Raw genomic sequence first — 19,747 nt, 5'->3', positions numbered from 1 at the left:
AGAAGGCATGTTTAGAGGTGATGTCACAGGGCTGCCTGTACCTCACAGCAGAAAGGGTGTGGGTTATCCAAGGGTCTGTAACCATGAACTGGAAATGTGTGTAACTGTGAAAGGGAATGACACACACTGGGTTATGTTAAAAAATTGATGTAGGGAATTCTGTAGATATTGGGAGAAAAAAATACACAATGTAAACCCAAACACCATTCTGATTCTCTCACCATCTTAGGGCCATCTTGTCTGTCTTTGAATGGTAGCATAGGGATTTTTGTATATTTTCAAAACTGTATACTGTTGGATCATTTTTAAAATATGAATAAATCCCAAACTGGATCAAGTAACTGGACACTGCTGGAGTCTCACCTTTGACCAGGAGAGCTGACAACATCCTGCTCCCCCTGGCCTGGACACTGTCTGGCTCAGGGGACTAAATGCTCTCTTATTATGCAGAAAGATGTTTTGAACATTCATCATTCACTCATTCACCTCTCACACCCGTTGACCTCTCAAACCTCTTCCCCATTCGTGGATTTCATTCTCAATTTACTGAGCTCCATTTCTGTCCCTCATCCATTTCAACATGTGGTGGGTCCAGGTGGTGGCTTCTGCTCATGGTTTTGTAAAAAACAAAAAAAAAAAAATAAAAAAAAAAAAACTTTCAAAACTGCTTTTCCGGACACCCCCCTTCAACTGACCTCCACCTGCAGCACCATGATCATACCAGCGGAATTTCAACACTTTTTCTGGTAGTCAAATGCTTTCCATCTCTCATTAGGAAACGTGACTGTCTCCACGCTGCATAAACATTTCCCAGTAGAAATGAACACAGAGATACTGCCTGTGTGATCCCAAAGGAAATGGTTTCTATAAGAACATGTGAAAGCTGCAATTATAGAAAAGACCACCTAAAACATACATTATGTAGATGATTCTCACCATTCCTTTAAGCGATACATTGTAAAACATGACATTAATACTTATTCTAGAAGAATAAAGCATGCATACTGTTTTCTTAAATTAATTTTAATAAGGTGGTTCCTCCCACGTGCCCAGGCTGGGCCTCTGAACAAAATTCTCCATCTTCAGGGGCAATGCCTGAGAGCATGACATGGACTTAGGCCTGATATGCAGCCAACCCTGTCCACCCTGTCCCTGCTGCAGGACAGTACCAGCCCAGGGCCCAAATCTCCTACTGAAGTGCTGAGAGAGAAAATGGAATATCCAAAGCCTCTTAGCTTTCCCCAGTCCACTGGAATGGTTACCAGTGCAGTCCATTTGCCCCTGAGGACACCCACCTATTGGTCTTTGGCTTCTAAGAGTCACACCTCACTGGCTTCTCTGGGTCTCAGCTGCTTTCACTCTGCTGAGCCCTGCTCTTTCACATGGGGCTCACTCCCCTGCAAGGCATGTCCTCCAGCTCCAGCTGACAGGTCAGCCAAACCAGAACCAAGAGAATGAACAAAGACTTCTATATCTAGTATGTCCAGCAGAGAACCAAACTGTACAAAAAATAAAGAAGTAGAGATGAACACAACTCCCTTGACAACATTGTGTCCCAAAGCAATGTCTTCTGTGCTCCTCATTAAGGAGCTCACTGTCCCTCAAATAAAGGTGCAGAAACAACTAGGTAACCACATGCGAGACAATAAACTTAGAGAACTGTATTTCCAACCATATCAAACAATTATCTAAAAATGGATCAGTGAGTTAATTATAAGATCTATAACCATAAAAACATCTTAGAAAAAGACATAGGGGTAAAACTTAATGACCTCAAATGTGCCATGGATTCTCAGGTATGACCCAAATACATGAGAAAGAAAAAGGAAAAATAGATAAATTGGGCTAAAGACGCAAGCCTTTTGTGCATCAAAGATATTATCAAGAAAATAAAAAGACCAAACACAGAATGAGACATAACAGTTGCAAATCACATAGACAATGATTTCATGCCCAGAATAGATAAAGAACTGCTACAACTGGATAACAAAAAGACAAACCACCAATTTATACAAATGGGCAAAGGACGCAAATAGACATTTCCTCAAAGAAGATACGTAAATCATCAAGAGGGATATGAAAAGAAACTCAACATCATAGTCATTAGGAAAATACAAAGTGAAAGCCACAAGGAGATACCACACTACACCTACAAATATGGCTACCATTCTTTTCACATGTTAAATAACAAGTGAAAGCCTTATGCAGAATTTGGAATCCTCATACATTGCTGGTGAGATTATAAAAAGGTACAGCCACTAGGAGAAACAGATGTGCTATTCCTCAAGAAGATAATCATAGAATTCTCATATAAAAGAGCATCCATTCCTAGGTATGTACCCAAAGAATTGAATGCAGGAACTCAAATAGATACTCGCATGAGACTGTTGATTGCAGCATTACTCATAAAAGATAAAATATAAAAACAATCCAAGTGTTCATCAACACATCAATAAACAAATGTGGTGACACATACAACAGGATGTAAATCTGCCATAAAAAGGAAGGAAGCTCTGACATCCGCTGGAATATACATGGACTTTGGAAACACTATGCTAAGTGAAATATGTCAGAAAAGAAATAACATATATATATATATATAAAATTCCATTTACATGAACCATCTAGAATAGGCAAATTCGTAGAGATAGAGTAGAGATGATCAAGGTCTAGGGTGGAAAATACACGGAGTTATTATTGTTTCAATGATACAAAGTTTCACTTTAAAATGACAAAAATTTTCTATGAAAAACAGTGTTGATGGGAACTTAACACTGTGTATGTGGTTAATTCCACTTGATTGCACATTTTAAAGTGGTTAAAATAGCACGTAATTCACAGAACTGTGAAAAATCGATTTCTATTATTTAATTCACCGAGGCTAAGTTGTTTGTTATAGCAGCTAAAGCCCGTGAATACATCATCTGACCCAGTGTTTTCCATGAAACGTATCACTTTTTCAATCAAGTTAGCTGGAAGCTCCCAAGCCCATGTGCAGTACTCAGCTCCAGACATCACTGTCCCCAGGGTATACACAGTGCCGCCTACTGCACACACACACAAACTCACAGAAGGTGACAAAAATCTGCGTTCGGGACATCCGATTGTGAAAGAGGGAGAACAGTGAACGTGGAGCCACAGAGAATGGGACTCACGGGGCTGGAAGGTGATGGAGCTGTAATATAACATATGTGTGACCTCGAGTGAAATGTGCAGATCCTTGTGGAATAAAACACACAGCCTGGCAGGGACTTCGGCCACCCACACTTCCCTTCCAGTCCACCAGAGGGCGGCAGAGTCCCTCCAGCCTGGAGCCTTCCCAGGGGAGGCCGACGTCCCTCAGTAGAACCCATAGCCAAGCAGGGTCCACCCTCACCAGGGTCACCTCGGCCCAAGACCTCAACGTCCTCCATGCTCGCCACATGGACTCTGTCAGCTCCTCCCAGACCTGGCGGCCGCCAATCTAATACCACTCCCTCTGCTGGCAGCTCCTGCCCCACAGGCTTGCTCCTTCCCTGGGCTCAGCTAAAAAGACATCTCCCAGGGCAGCGATGGTGCACACGAAGCCACATTGCGCGCTTTCCCCTCGTGACCTCCCTCCATCCTCATCAACTCTTTCTGTCACTGCTCCCTAAATGCCCGCCCGTGCTCCATCTGTCCTGTTCTGTGGGGCATCCCGGGCCAAGCCTAGCGCTGACACAGAACAGCGGCTGCCTGAGGGCCCACAGCCTCCCCGGGAATCAGTCAGGCACCCCGTGACCTGTCTACCCGCTGCACCCCGTGGGGCTCAAAGCGTGTGTGATGGTCACACACAGGCACCGTCCAGGATGTGGCCGCCTACCCCCGTCTGTCCCTTGGGAAGACAGACCTCTCCTGTGTCCCTGCCAGGAGAAGGGGATATTATTGCTCTTTGCTCCCAGAACACAACTCACCCTCACCTGCCCTCTCAGGGGTGACCAACGTCCCTCCAAACAGAATCTCTGGCGACTGCCTGTTCCTCCTCTACAGAGAGCAGCTTGGCCAATTCAAAACCCTCAGGATAGACCCCTGGTTATGTCAGCACACGCAGGGCTGAGCCCATCATGACCACAGAGTAAGTCGGGATGAATCTCTCCAGCTCTAAACCCCTGCTCTGTCCCAGGCTCCTCTTCCTGTGTCTCAACGAGCCTTGTTCCACGGGGTTCCTGGGTAACCCCCCACTTCCTCCTGCACCACCATGGGGAAGTGTACTGTGCTGACCACAGTACAGTCAGCTGGGCACAGAAGAGAGGACACAAAAGATGGTCAGGAAGAAATGAGAAACCTTGAGCCCCAGCTCAGCCACCAGTCCCCAGGGAGCAATAGAGTGACTGAGAACTGTCTTTTGACCATGGGACTCACAGCCCTCACTGAGCAACCAGCACAGGCCTCTCCTCCCAAGAGGCATGAGAGATTCACCCTGCACACCTCCAGGAAGGACAGTTTCCTGTGGGACACCCAGGTCCTGAATGTCCATCCTTGGAAGCTGCAGTCAAGCTAGACACAATTAGAGAAAGGAATGGTCCCTGTCACTAGGCAACACACAGCTCACCCACAGCACAATGGGGTATCCCTGTGACAGGAACCTGGTGCAGCTCCAGCCTCCTGCACTGAAGGGGAGAGCTAGATGGGGATGAAAGAGGGCAAAGGGCACAAATGTGCACCCCGACCCAGACCCATGGGGACAGCAGGAGGCTGAGACCCAGGACTGTGCTTGCCCAACCTACAGGGTATGTGTGTGACCGTGTGTGTCTGTGTGTGTCTCTTTTGTGTGTGTGTTTGTGTTTCTGCACATAGTGTGTATCGAGGTTTGTTGACAGAATCACTGCTGAAAAAGGCAGAGGCCTCCACAATTCCCAGGGACCTGACACACAGACAAAAGGTAAAAGAGAAGGAGGGACAAGGAGGCAGGACTGAGAGGGGCGGGGACAGAGAGGTGCCCTGGGAACAGACCCCACCCATGAACCAGAGAAGTGCTCCTGCCGCGGGAAGAGGCTCAGCACAGAAGGAGGAAGGACAGCACAGCTGACAGTCGTGCTCAGAAAGATTCTGGATCCCAGGCTCATCTCCACGGAGAACACACAGGCAGCACAGACCATGGGGGCCCCCTCAGCCCCTCCCTGCACACTGCACATCACCTGGAAGGAGCTCCTGCTCACAGGTGAGGAGAGAACTTCCTGGGAGAGGACAGGAGGAGGAAGTAGAATGATTGGATGGGGTCTCCTGGAGAGGATGGGGTTCTTAAAAATGAAAGTCAGCACTTTGGGAGGCTGAGTTGGGTGGATCATGAGGTCAGGAGTTCAAGATCAGTCTGTTCAACACACTGAAGCCCCGTCTCTACTAAAAATACAAAAAAATTAACCAGGTGTGGTGGTGTGCTCCTGTAATCCTAGCTACTTGAGAGGCTGAGGCAGGAGAATTGCATCAACCCAAAAGGCAGAAGTTGCAATGAGCGGAGATTGTGCCACTGCACGCCAACCTGGCTGACAGTAAGAGACTCTGTCTCAAAAAAAAAAAAAAAAAAAATTCAGGATAGAAGGCTCTGTTGGAGCCTGGATAGGGAAAAATATACGCAAGAGGGACAGGGGTCAAAACAGGAAAATCACATTGAACCGGAATTGGTAAGAGGAAGGAAAATCTCAAGTGTTCTTGTTTCCTGGTTAATCATCACTGGACACCACATTTTGAAAAATGATAATAATAACTATTATCAGATTGCACTTCAAATGAAAATGTAAGCAGGGCATGAAACATTGTCCTCAGCAAAAACCTCAACAATTGAGGAAAGAAAAAAAAATAGCCCTGGCATGGAGGACCCTTGGAACCCTCACATCTGCAAGAGTCTGCAGCCTGTCCCAGGCACTGGGGTGCAACCAAGATCATAAAAGTCCCTGTACTCAGTGAGCTCATGCTCTCATAGGGAGGAAGACAGACATGCAAAGAGATCTAGAATGTGAGGTCAGGTGCTGACAAGAGCTCCGGAGGGGCGCAGAGCAGGGAAATGTCAGAAAGGGAAGACCCAGAGTCTCTGAAGGAGGTATCAGGAAAGAAGTCTAAGGATGCCCTGATGTGAGCAGGACCTGAGGGCAGTGCGGAGGGAGCCGTGCAGAACTCTGGGGAAGAGAATTCCAAACAGAAAAATACCGAGGTCAGAAGTGTTGAAGGAATGGGGTCATGCCACTGACCTTCACCCAGTAGGACAGTAGGACAGTAGGACACAAACACACAATCACACACACACACAAAAAGAGGTATGTGTGGATTTTGTGTGTGTGTGTGCATGTGTGTCTTCAAGGCTGATGACTGAAGAGATCTTCTCAGGACGCATGGCCCCATCTTTTCACCCCAATACATAGGTCTCTATATTGACTGATGCTCTCTCCACCTACTAGCATCACTTTTAATCTTCTGGAACCCGCCCACCACTGCCCAAGTCACAATTGAAGCTGAGCCAACCAATATTTCTGAGGGGAACGATGTTCTTCTACTTGTGCACAATTTACCCAAGAATCCTGCTGCCTACATCTGGTACAAAGGGCAAATAATGGACCTCCAAAATTACATTACAGCATATACAATAGACACTGAAAGAATTATATTTGGGCCTGCATACAGTGGACGAGAAAGAGTATATTCCAATGCATCCCTGCTGATCCAGAGTGTGAACCAGAAGGACGCAGGATCCTACTCCGTAAAAATCATAAAGCGAGGTTACAGGACTGAAGGAGTAACTGGACATTTCACCTTATATGGTGAGTGATTCCACATGATCCCTGGGTGTTGGGGGGTGGGGGTCGCTTCTACTTTGCACACACAGGATGGTCAGGCCTGGACTGTGCCTGTGTCTCTCTCTGCATTATGTCCCATGTTGGGGTTTTGGCATTTAGTGCAGGACACACACAGAGGAGACAAACTTCAACAGATCAGAATTCCTTTCCTGTCTCCAGACCCTGTAGACACTTGCTGCACAGGAAGGACAGTCTGATGGGGGGGGAGGGGTGCTCAGCAGGAGGAGATCAGCCTCAGCCAAGCACCTCATGCCCTCTTCATAAACTTGACCCTGAGAAAGACCCTGGAGAAGTGAGTAGGGCTTTGCCAAAGAGGACCCCTGAGATATTCTCAGAGCAGCTCAGCCCAAGAAGCCTCAACCCTAGACCCCGTCCGTAAATCCTTACTCCAGATAAAGCTGAGAAGCTTGTGTCACTTCTGGGTTGTGGCAGGGCTTACTGGGACAAAGGATTCACCAGCTGTCTGACGACTGTGTCTCCTGGAGCTGCTCACTAGCCAGGGCTCAGCCCTCAGAACCTCATCTGGTCAAGGACAGAGCTTTCTTCACCTGACACTCAGAGTGGAGAGGACAGAAAGACAAGCTTTGTAGGCCATCAGCCAACTGCCTTGTGGGGCTTAGGACACCCCATAGATAGTCTAATGTCCCCAGAAGCAGAAACAGAAGACAGAAAATCTACCTGGCAGCAGCTTGTCCACAGAGAGCTGACCTAAAGGTGCTCTCTCATGGAAGTGAATAACAATAAATGCTGTTTGTGTGAACACCTCCACTGTGCCAAGCATTAGGTCCGATGACTGTGAAGAATTTACAATTTATTCACAGACAGCATGAAAACTCGCAGTCCATTTGCCATTTAGCTTATTTGACTGAGAGAAAACTGAGGCACAGGAAGGCACAGTCACTGAACCAGAGTCACACAAACACAAAAGGCAGATCAGGGTCACATGAGGTCTGTCTGCAGCCACAGGCCCATCCTCTCCTCCACCAGAAGTGAGGGCTTATTGGATTCCAATGACCCTGTAGTAATTTATTGGCTCAAATCCTCTCTTCTTAGGCATCCAAACCTCAGAGGAGTGAGAGCAAATGGTCAGCTGATTAGTCTGCACTCCAGAACTAAATCACCAGTCTCAACCATCAGAGTCAGTACAAAAAATGTCCAGGCGTCCCCCTCAGAACTTAACCCCTATCACTGAACCTGAAATCCTATGTTTCCCAAACTGTCCATGTCACTGGCATGACAGGATAAAAGAGAGGACCTTGTTTTCATTCCCCACTCACACCCTGCACCAGCTCAAGTCCAGTGAGAGACACACCCTCAGGTGCTCTCACATAACAAATGAAGGAATTGAATGAAGAAATGAATGATCCATAACCTCTTTAGAGACTGGATCTTGGATGCAGAATCCTAGGAAATTCTCGCCACACCTGTCCCTTGTCCTTCAGAGGCTGACACCCACGTTTCATCCCCCCACTTCCTCTTGCCCCTAAAGCCATCCCACTTCATGTGTTACTGTGAAGCTGTTTGGCCACTGGAGGGTTTTCAGGGCTCCCTGGTCCTGGACTGTGGAAACGGGAGCACCTGGTCCCTGGGGTCACTGAAGTCACTCTATGCCCCACTGTTCACTGTCATGCTGTCTCTGCCTCTCTCGGCTTCTCTGTGTTCCTCATCTTCCTCCCACTTCATTCTACCTGGCAAGCCCTGTCCTGCACAGCTTCTTCCTCCATCCCTAGCCTTTCCCCAGACACTCCCTCTAACTAGGCAGACTGTTCTGTTCCCTTCCTGCTAACACTGTGACCTGGCCCACCTCCCAGGAAATGGGAAAGGCACAGAAATCAACTGGAGTTGCCACTCCTGAAAAGCTTCATCTCGAGCCAATGTCCCCAGGTCACTAAGAGAATGATCTTCCACTGTATCCCCATCCAGGGATCTTTCCCTTTGTGAGGCTGATCTGTGGACAAGACCGTGGGACAGGGATAGGCAGCTCCTCCATCCACTCTTATAATTCCCAAACAAGTTCTTCTGGCCTCCTGCACAAAAAAAACACAATTTATCCCGATGGTGATTTGCAGTAAAGAAAGATTTTAACGAGTCCAAGTCTGCCAAACAGGAGGACAGAGGTTTATTATTACTTAAATCAGCCTCCCTGGTGTATCACGGGTTAGAGATTTTCAAGGATAGTTTCAGGGACACAGGACGAAAAAATGGGTACTGCTGATTGTTTGATGATGGAATCATGCGGGCGGAGGGAAATGATCCCTTTGTGCTTGAATCCGCCTCTAGGTGGGGACCACGTGACTGACTGAGCCATTAGTCATGGGTATGGATGAGGTCAGCAGGTCGCCAGAATGCAAAGAATAAGAAACATCTCAAAAGACCAACCTCAGGTTCTACAATAGTGATGTTATCTATTGGAACAATTACTCACAAATTTTGTACACTCTGATCAAATGACATTTGAGCAGTAAGGGACTGTGGAAACTGTGCCTGCACTTTAGCAGAATTCAGTTCCCTCCTATAATCTTACTCTCATGGTTTTTCACCAGTTTTACAAAGGCAATCCCTGGGCAAAATAAGGGTATTAGTTTTATCGAGGAACTATTATCATTGTTTCTTCAAAGTTAAACCATAAACTACATTCCTCCCATGGTGAGCCTGGCCTATGTCCAGGAATGAGTGAGGGCAGCCAACCTGAGACTAGATGCCAGATGGAGTCAACCGTGCTAATTTTGTGTCACTGTTGGAATCGTTGCACTGACTCACCAGAGAGTCAGAGGCTGGACAGGCCTGCAGTCTCCAAAGCCAATGGGCTTATTTCACCCATTTCACTTGTGACTCCATCCTCAGCCTACCATGGAGCTCACATTCTCCAGTCACTTCCTAGAGACTTCTGGTTTCCCGTCAGGAATACGACAAGCTTGAAATTTGTCACTCTGTTCTAACAGTAAGTAAACAGCTGAACATACTCAAAAGTCAACAACCCATTGAAATCCCCCAGAGATGGCCTGGCACAGTGGCTCACGCCTCTAATCCCAGCACTTTGGGAAGGTGAGGCAGGTGGATCACGAGGTCAGGAGATCGAGACCATACTGGCAAACACGGTGAAACCCCAACTCTACTAAAAATACAAACAAATAGCCAGACGTGGTGGCAGGCGCGTGTAGTCCCAGCTACACGGGAGGCTGAGGTAGGAAAATGGTGTGAACCCCGAAAGTGGAGCTTGCAGTAAGCCAAGACCGTACCACTGCACTCTAGCCTGGGCAACAGAACGAGGCTCCGTCTCAGAAATTTAAAAAAAAAAAAGTGCTGTTAGAGAAATGAAGAACGCTTTTGATGCTTACTGGTAGAATGCACACAGCTGAGGAAAGAATGCCTAGCTTGAGGATGTGTCAATAGAAACTTCCAAAACTGAAACAGGAAAGTTCAAAAAGAGTGGGGGAAAAAAGTGGGACAACATATTCTACTTCATATTTAACATTTTGTATTGACAATAGCAATTTTTAAATTTTGTAATTGTGGGACAACTACCAAGGCTGTAACATACACGTAATGGGAATACTGGTGGTGTTGGGGACCTGTTGGAGGTGGCCAGAGGTTGCTATCTGATGGTTTTACTGCCTGTGCCACATATGATTGTTTACTCCTGATGATGACATTTTCATAAGTTGGTGTTGTTCGTGTGGGGGACACATGAACCATTGGCGTCTCACTTAGAGTCTTCCTAATTCACACAAACTTAAACTCTAGTTGTACTTCCTGAGGTTAAGAGAAAATGAAAAAAGCGTTTCACATACCCGTTTTGGGCTCCTCCCCATTTTTCCTAACTCTGCAGAGAAATTAGAAACAGGGAGTTCTTTCTATATTTACTAACATAACACACATCACTTCTTTTAATTCGGCATCATTCCTCCCTTTATGTAATTGACACACTGGCCAGTTCTGTCCTTTTAACGGGACTCTTTCTACTTAAGGACTTGCTAATTTCAAATCACCTTTGGCATCTTTCTTTGAGCATAATTTGATCCTGCTGGAATTCACCCCACACCTAAACCTTAATTGGGTATCAAGAGAAATACTACTACCAGCAATTGATCTTAGATGTTTGAACCATCAGTTAAAATTTCCACTTATGACAACATTTTAAACTTTCCTCCAAAATTTTTTTTGGGTCTTGTTACTAGAGTCAGAATATAACATGAGGTCTAAACTCCTGACAATTTTTTAATGGGAAAATTACAGTATTACAAATTGAGCATCCCAAATCCAGAAATCCAAAATCTGAAATGCTCCAAAATCCAATGCTTCTGACCACCGATGTGATGCTGAAAAGATGCTCTCACTGGAGCATTTTGGATTTCAAATTTTTCAGATTACGGATGCTAAAGCAGTACATCTACTGCAAATATTCCAAAAAAAAAAAAAAAAAAAAAAAAAAGAAGTTAGAAATCCAAAACACTTGGTTTTAAACTTTCTGCATAAGGAACACTTTATCTGTATGAACTATAGGCATGAAGCTACACGGGAGATCTCTAGAACCTCCTCAACCTGCCTAACTGAAACCACACAGCCATGGAAGAATGCCCTATTCCCCCGACCCCAGCTCCTGGAAATTACTATTCTACTCTCTGATTCACTCTGGAATCCACTGAGATGAGGTACATCGAGTAGTCAAACTCATAGAATCAGAAAGTAGAATGTCTAATGACAGAAAGTTTCTGCAAGACTTCTTCCCAAACATTGCTCTAGTAGCCACCAAACGCATATCGTCCGTGAAGGCCAGACTTCGATCATCAGTTCATGTTCGCCCTTTCCACCAGTCAGTTCTCCATTTTCACACATCCACATGTATTTCTAGAAACAACCACATAGTCCTCACCTTCCCTCTACAGGGGGAAGGGAACATCATGCACACTAAACACGGAACATGGTCCTGGTCCAAAGCTATCAGCTCTTGCCTGTCCACATCACTCTTTGTAGGTCATTCCTTGGACTCTACTCTATCTTTAGAGATCACTGGCTCAAGTCAGTCACTATCCGACAGCTGGGAAAACTACCCCACCTTGTGGCGCACTGCCTGATCACTGAACAGACCTCCAGGCTTGACTCTGGTCTCCCCTGTGTTTTTTCTGCTGAAGTACCCAGTCCCAGGCCAGGCTTCCCAGTACCCAAAGGGTTTAAGGACAATGGGAAGTTCTATCATCCATCTCTAGGATGTCCTTGAAAGGGAAGCTGCAGAGAAAATATACCTTGGGGGGCAAAGAAAACTGAAACTAAGAAGATTCCAGCACTGCATGCTCCAGGTGAGGACCACAGGGTGGGCCAGGCAGGCAGTTGGAGAGGGAGGCACTCACAGGGGCACTAGGGGCTGTGACTGCTGGTCCCATACCTTTCCATGACCCAATACTGCTGCTCAATTCACACTTGAGAAAGTCTGTGCTTCTCTCATATAAAGAAGGCAGCCTCACAATCTCTGAGCCCTCAGATTGCCATGCGTCTGTCTTGTAACACACACACCTGATATGGGCTTTTAAGGACTTGGGTGGGCTGAAAGGTGGGAAATGCCATCTCTGATTGAAAAATGTCTTTGGAGGAATCAAAGGTGCCACACAGGGCAATCTTCTCTCTGTTATCTGCACAGTGGAGACTCCCAAGCCCTACATCTCCAGCAGCAACTTAAACCCCAGGGAGGGCATGGAGACTGTGACCTTATCCTGTGATCCTGACACTCAGAACGCAAGCTACCTGTGGTGGATAAATGGTCAGAGCCTCCCTATCAGTCCCAGGCTGCAGCTGTCCGAAAACAACAGGACCCTCATTCTATTTGGTGTCACAAAGCGTACTGCAGGACCCTATGAATGTGAAATGAAGAGCCCAGTGAGTTCCAGCCGCAGTGACCCAGTCACCCTGAATCCCGTCTGTGAGTATCTTCTGTTCCTCTGTGAGCCAGGCTGCCATCCCAAATACACATGGCCAGAGGCCAGGCCTGCCAGTCCCTCTCGGGTGCAAGTACAGAGACCTTTACCCCTGGACATCAAAGTTGGCCATGACCACAAAGAGTAGCCTTAGGCTTGACCAGCAATGGGAGAGAAGAGGCTGCTCCTGTCATGGGAGATTCAGGGTCCACAGGTTATGATGGGAGAAGTAGGTGAATGTCTCACACTCCAGATCAGTGAACACAGCAGGGATTTGGCTGGGACTTCAGTGTTGTAACTTAGCTCACAGGGTCACTGTGGCCCTTCCTCAGACCAGGATTTTCCCTTCCCTCTGACATCATCATCTGTGACTTTATTCTTTTTGCTCCAGATGGCTTGGATGATCCCACTATTTCTTTTTCGTACACCTGGTAGCACACAGGGGAAGTCCTCAAGCTCTCCTGCCTCACAGACTCTCACCCACTGGCAGAGCTTTCTTGGCTGATTGATGGGAAGTTCCAGCAATCAGCACAAGTGTTCTTTATCCTCAAATCACTAAAACATATAGAGGGGTCTATGTCTGTTTCATATATAACTCAGCCACTTTTGGAACAAATCTCATAATCCAGAGGATCATAGTCCCTGGTAAGTGGGTCCCTGGGGCACTGGCAATATGTTTTCCAGTGAAGCCTATCTGGCTATCAGGGAAGAGTCACCTGCCCTCTGCAAAGGGAGAGGGAAAAACAAAACCCCAGGACAGGGAATATGTTTCTGCTTGAAAACCACCAGCTTTTGCCTGTCCCCTTCACTCTTTCTATATCATTCTTTAGACTATACACTAACAATGAACAATGTGAAAGGAAATTAAGAAAAGAATTTCCATTCACATTAACATCAAAATGAATAAAATATTTTGGAATAACTTTAACCAAAACTGTCTAAGGGTTATACCTTGAAAACTACAAAGCGTTACTGAAAGACATTAAAGACAACATCAGTATATGGAAAGACATTTCATTTTCACAGATTGGAAGAATCAATATTGTTAGGAAGACAATACTACCCAAAGTGAGCTGCAGTTTCAAAGCAACACCTAGCAGAATCCCAGTAACATTTTTTGCAGAATTACAAAAACCTGTCCTAAATCTAACCTGACAGGCTCTTATTAATGACTGCCACAACACAGAAACTGAGGAAAAGATGCAATCATGGAAACGTGGAAAGATTTGATGACGTAGGAAATAGCAATCATTATTTCTCACATCCCAAAGCCTTCAAGAATATACAAGTGCCGCATGACCACTACGGAATCGACCAAAAACTAATCACCAAGCTAGAAACGTGGTGAGAGAAAAAAAGTAAAAGAAAAAAAAAGGCAGGAAAGTATTTGGCCTATCACTTCCCACTTTTGCATACTTAACTGATGCTGAAAACAAATGCTCACCTGAGCATTTTAGGTTTTGAATCTTTCCGATTTGAGATGCTACACCAGCAAGTATGTGACAAACGTTTCAGAATCAAAAAATGCCAGAAATCCAAAACACTTTTTGTCCTAACTCTTATGCATAAGAAACACTCAATCTGTGTGAACTATAGGCATCAAGCTGTACAGCAGATCTCTAGAACTTCCTCGTCTTGCATAACAGAAACTGCACACCCACAAAAAACTTCTGATTTTCCCCACTCCCAGCATCTCTCTTCTCAAATTCACTCTGGAATTCACTTACATGAAGTCCCTAGAGTAGTCAAACCCATGGAATCAGAGAGGAGAGTGTCCAATGAAAGAAAATGTTTGCAAAACTTCTCCCCAAATTTGTCTCATATACATCAAACACACATAGTACATAAGGACCAGATTTCCAGAAGTTCATTCCCACCCTTTCCACCAGTCAGTTCTGCATTTGCAAAGGTCCACATGTGTTTCTGGAAAGATCTACATAGTCCTCACCTGTCCTCTGCAGAAGGAGAGGAAACTTAAAGAATCCAGAATAGGGAACATAGTTCTGCTCCTAAGCCACCAGCTATTGCCTGTCCCCTTCACTCTTTCTAGATCATTCCTTGCACTCTGCTCTGTCTTTGGAGGTCACTGGTTCAAGTAAGTCATCATGAAACACCTGCAGAAAACTGCCCCACCTTGTGCCTCCACTGCCTGATGACTGAACTGACCTCCAGGCTTGACTCTGGTCTCCCCTGTCTTATTTCTGCTGAAACATCCAGTCCCAGGCCAGGCTGCTCAGTATCTTCAGGATTTCAGGACAATGGGAAGTCCCATTATTACTCATCTCTAGAATGTCCTTGGAAATGGAAACTGCAGAGAAATCATATCTGGGGGGCCAAAGTAAGATGGAATTTGGAAGGGGCCCAGCAGTTGCATATTCCAGGTAATGAACCCAAGGTGAGCCAGCAAGACAGTTGATTAGAGAGGGACTGGGAGGGGTACCAGGGGCTGTGGGTCCCACTGACCTGTCTGTCCATGACCCAACACTGCTGCTCAATTCACACTTGAGAAAGTCTATGATACCCTAAGACAGAGCAGGCGGCCTCAGAGTCTTTGAGCCCTTAGATCATCATGCATCTGTCTGGTGACACACGCACCAGCTACTGACTTTCAAGGACTTGAGTGGGCTGAGAGGTGGGAGATGCCAACTCTGATTGAAGGATGACTATGGAGGCATCAAAGGTGCCACACAGGACAATCTTCTCTCTGTTATCCACACAGCAGAGCTGCCCAAGTCCTACCTCACCAGCAACAACTTCAACCCCATGGAGAATAAGAATGTTGTAGCATTAACTGTGAACCTAAGACTCAGGGCTACACCTATGTGTGATGGGTAAATGGTCAGAGCCTACCGGTCAGTTCCCAGGCTAAAGCAACCCGGTAAAAACAGTATCCTCATTCTAGCAAATGTCACAAGAAATGACACAAGACCCTATGAATGTAAAATACGGGATCGAGTTGGTAGCATCCCCAGTGACCCAGTCACCCTGGAGGTCCTTTGTATCTTTGGTTCCTCTGTGGACCAGGCCACCAGCTAAAATCCAAATGACCAGAGGCCAAGCATCTCAGTCTCTCTCACGTCCAAGTACAGACACTTTTATTTCTGGACACCCAAGCTGGCCATGACTCCCTGCCCTGGGAAAACCTGGGTAGGCACAGCCTTAACCAAGAATATAAGGTGAGGAGATACTCTCATCATGGGAGACTTGGGGTCTGCATCCTGTGATGGGAGAAACAGGTGAATACCTCAGGCCTCGACTCAGTGAACACAGGAGTGGTTTGGCTGGGCCTTAAGGGTGTGTCTTGGCTCAGAGGGACACTGGTGCCTTTAAGAGACCAGGAGCATCTCCTTCCCTCAGACGACATCACCTGTGGCTTTATTCTCTTTACTCCAGATGGTCCAGACGTACCCAGCATTTTGGCTCCAGTCAGGTATTACTACTATACAGGAGAAAACATCCACTTGTACTGCTTCGCGGACTCTAACCCACCGGCAGAGTATTCTTGGAAGATTAATGGGAAGTTTGTGCAATCAGGACAAGAGCTCTATATCCGCGATATTACTACAAAGCATGACGGGCTCTATGGTTGCTCTGCTCGTAACTCAGCCACTGGCAGCGAACGTTCCACATTCAAGAGGATCAAAGTCTATAGTAAGTGGATCCTGCATCATTGGCAATAGGGTTTTAGGTAGAGTCTCTATGGCTTTCTGAGAAGAGTCAGGAAAACATTTTTTATTCCCAGCCTGTGTCCCATGGGCAGAAGCAAATCCTAAATTCTCCTCTTGAACCCTCCCAGTTTGTCTCTGCAGACTCTCTTCTCCTTGTGTTTCTGTTTTCTCATGGCTGAACTTGAGTCCAGGCTGAGAAAGCTTTGTCAGTCCTGAGCCCGATGTGGTAGAAAAGGCTTCACAGAGGGACAAGAAGGAGAGTCCTCAAGGTCAAATTTTTTCTCACTGTCACCAACACTTCCCTTTCCACCACGTCTTTGTTTTCTTTTACTACTCCATGAGCTTCAAGAAACATCTGAGGTTTGAAACAAGCTCACATTTTTCCTCCAAATGGGAGGAGGAAGTCCCCTGGATGAGAGAGGAGCAGCTCAGACCGCTCCCTGCTCTGCTCCGGGCTTCTCTGGTGTCTGGCCCTGCCTGACTCCACCTGGGGTGGGACCAGCTTGTGTGGAGAAAGAGCCCTGGTGGCCTGTCCTGAATTCGGCTAAATCGAGCTGCCAGTTGAAGTGAAGCCTAGGTTGCAGGGAAATAAGCAGAGAGGGAACCTCGGGGCCGACTCTTGTGCTGTTTCCTGGCTCTGAAGTCATCGGCTGTGTGAGGCTGTGGGCACAGCACTAGGACACAGCACAGAGGAGAGTGAGTGATGCACACTTGGAGAAATAGGGAGATTCACCTCTGGGACTCTGCATGGCAGGAAACGGGCAATACCAAAAAGTGTGTATTTATAGAGTGTAAGACTACGAGGACACTATTTATATATCTAATATAAGGCTTATCATTAACTATTTCTAAGTGTGCAATTTAGTGTTGTGTAACCATCACACTATCCATTTCCAGAACTTTTTCCTCCTACCATTAAACTTCTGTACCCAATAAACAGTAACTCTTACTCCTTCTCCCCCTAACCCGTAGCACTCACCATTCTACTTTCTGTCTCTATGTAACTGGCTATTATATCTTTTATAAGTGGAAGTATGTAATAATTATCCTTTTGTATCTGGCTTATTTCAGTTAGCATAATGTCTTCAAGGTTCATCCATTTTGCACGATATATTGGAATTTTATTCCTTGTTAAGCTTGAATAACACTTCTTTTTTTAATTATTATTACTATACTTTAAGTTCTAGGGTACATGTGCATAACGTGCAGGTTTGTTACATATGTATACTTGTGCCATGTTGGTGTGCGGCACCCATCAACTTGTCATTTACATCAGGTATAACTCCCAATGCCATCCCTCCCCACTGCCCCTTCCCCATGATAGGCCCCGGTGTGTGATGTTCCCCTTCCCGAGTCCAAGTGATCTCATTGTTCAATTTCCACCTGTGAGTGAGAACATGCGGTGTTTGGTTTTCTGTTCTTGCCATAGTTTGCTGAGAATGATGGTTTCCAGCTGCATCCATGTCCCTACAAAGGACACAAATTCATCCTTTTTGATGGCTGCATAATATTCTGTGGTGTATATGTGCCACATTTTCTTAATCCAGTCTGTTACTGATGAACATTTGGGTTGATTCCAAGTCTTTGCTATTGTGAATAGTGCCACAATAAATATACATGTGCATGTGTCTTTAGAGCAGCATGATTTATAATCCTTTGGGTACATGCCCAGTAATGGGATGACTCGGTCATATGGTACTTCTAGTTCTAGATCCTTGAGGAACGCCATACTGTTTTCCATAATGGTTGAACTAGCTTACAATCCCACCAACAGCGTAAAAGTGTACCTATTTCTCCACATCCTCTCCAGCACCTGTTGCTTCCTGACTTTTTAATGATCACCATTCTAACTGGTGTAAGATGGTATATCATTGTGGTTTTGATTTGCATTTCTCTGATGGCCAGTGATGATGAGCATTTTTTCATGTATCTGTTGACTGTATGAATGTCTTCTTTTGAGAAATGTCTGTTCATATCCTTTGCCCACTTTTTGATGGGGTGTTTGTGTTTTTCATCTACAGCCTTCTGATCTTTGACAAACCTGACAAAAACAAGAAATGGGGAAAGGATTCCCTATTTAATAAATGGTGCTGGGAAAATTGGCTAGCCATAAGTAGAAAGCTGAAACTGGATCCTTTCCTTACTCCTTATACGAAAATTAATTCAAGATGGATTAGAGACTTAAATGTTAGACCTAATACCATAAAAACCCTAGAAGAAAACCTAGGTAATACCATTCAGGACATCGGCATGGGCAAGGACTTCACTAAAAGCAACAGCAACAAAATCCAAAATTGACAAATGGGATCTAATTAAACTAAAGAGCTTCTGCACAGCAAAAGAAACTACCATCAGAGTGAACAGGCAACCTACAGGATGGGAGAAAATTTTTGCAATCTATTCATCTGACAAAGGGCTAATATCCAGAACCTACAAAGAACTCAAATAAATTTACAAGAAATGATCTGTTTCTGCTTGAATCTGCCGCTAGGTGGGGACCACGTGATTGGCTCAACCATTAGTCATGGGTATGGATGAGGTCAGCCGGTTGCCAGAATGCAAAGAATAAGAAACATCTCAAAAGACCAATCTCAGGTTCTACAATAGTGATGTTATTTATAGGAGTAATTAGTTACAAATTTTGAAAACTCTGACCAAATGACATTTGAGCAGTAAGGGATTATAAAAACTGTGCCTATATTTTAGCAGAATTCACTTCCCTCCTATAATCTTGCTCTCATGGTCTTTCACCAGTTTTACAAAGGCAATCCCTTGGCAAAAGAAGGGTATTAGTGTTATGGAGGAACTATTATCATTCTTGCTTCAAAGTTAAACCATAAACTAAATTCCTCCCATGGTTAGCCTGGCCTATGTCCAGGAATGAGTGAGGACAGCCAGCCTGAGACTGGATGCCACATGTATTCATCCATGCTGGTTTGCTGTCACTGTTGTAAACTTTGCACTGGCTCACCAGGGTGTCAGTTGTTGTACAGGCCTGCGGTGCCCAAAGCCCATGGGCTCATTTCACCCATTTCACTCGTGACTCCATCCTCAACCTACTATGGAGTTCACATTCTCCAGTCATTTCCTAGAGATTTCTGGTTTCCTTTCAGGCATATAACATGCCTGAAATTTGTCACTCGGTTCTAATAGTAAGTAAAAAGCTACCAAACTCAAAAGTCAACAACTCGTTAAAATCCCTAAGAGATGGCCGGGCACAGTGGCTCATGACAGTAATCCCACCACTTTGGGAGGCCGAAGCGGGCGGATCATGAGATCAGGATATCAAGACCATCCTGTCTAATACTGTGAAACCCCATCTCTACTAAAAATACAAAAAATTAGCCGGGCGTGGTGGCGGGCG

At 45.6% G+C, this 19,747-nt stretch overlaps 1 pseudogene; it reads left to right on the top strand.

Moving 5' to 3' along the window:
• The first annotated feature begins 5,016 nt into the window (after nucleotides 1–5,016).
• Nucleotides 5,017–17,069, top strand: LOC135968598 (pregnancy-specific beta-1-glycoprotein 4-like; annotated as a pseudogene).
• The last annotated feature ends 2,678 nt before the right edge of the window (nucleotides 17,070–19,747 follow it).

Source organism: Macaca fascicularis, chromosome 19 (genome assembly GCF_037993035.2).
Source record: "Macaca fascicularis isolate 582-1 chromosome 19, T2T-MFA8v1.1".
Lineage (NCBI taxonomy): Eukaryota > Metazoa > Chordata > Mammalia > Primates > Cercopithecidae > Macaca > Macaca fascicularis.
The sequence above is the reverse complement of the archived record's forward strand: the minus strand, read 5'-3'. Positions and strand labels throughout refer to the sequence as shown.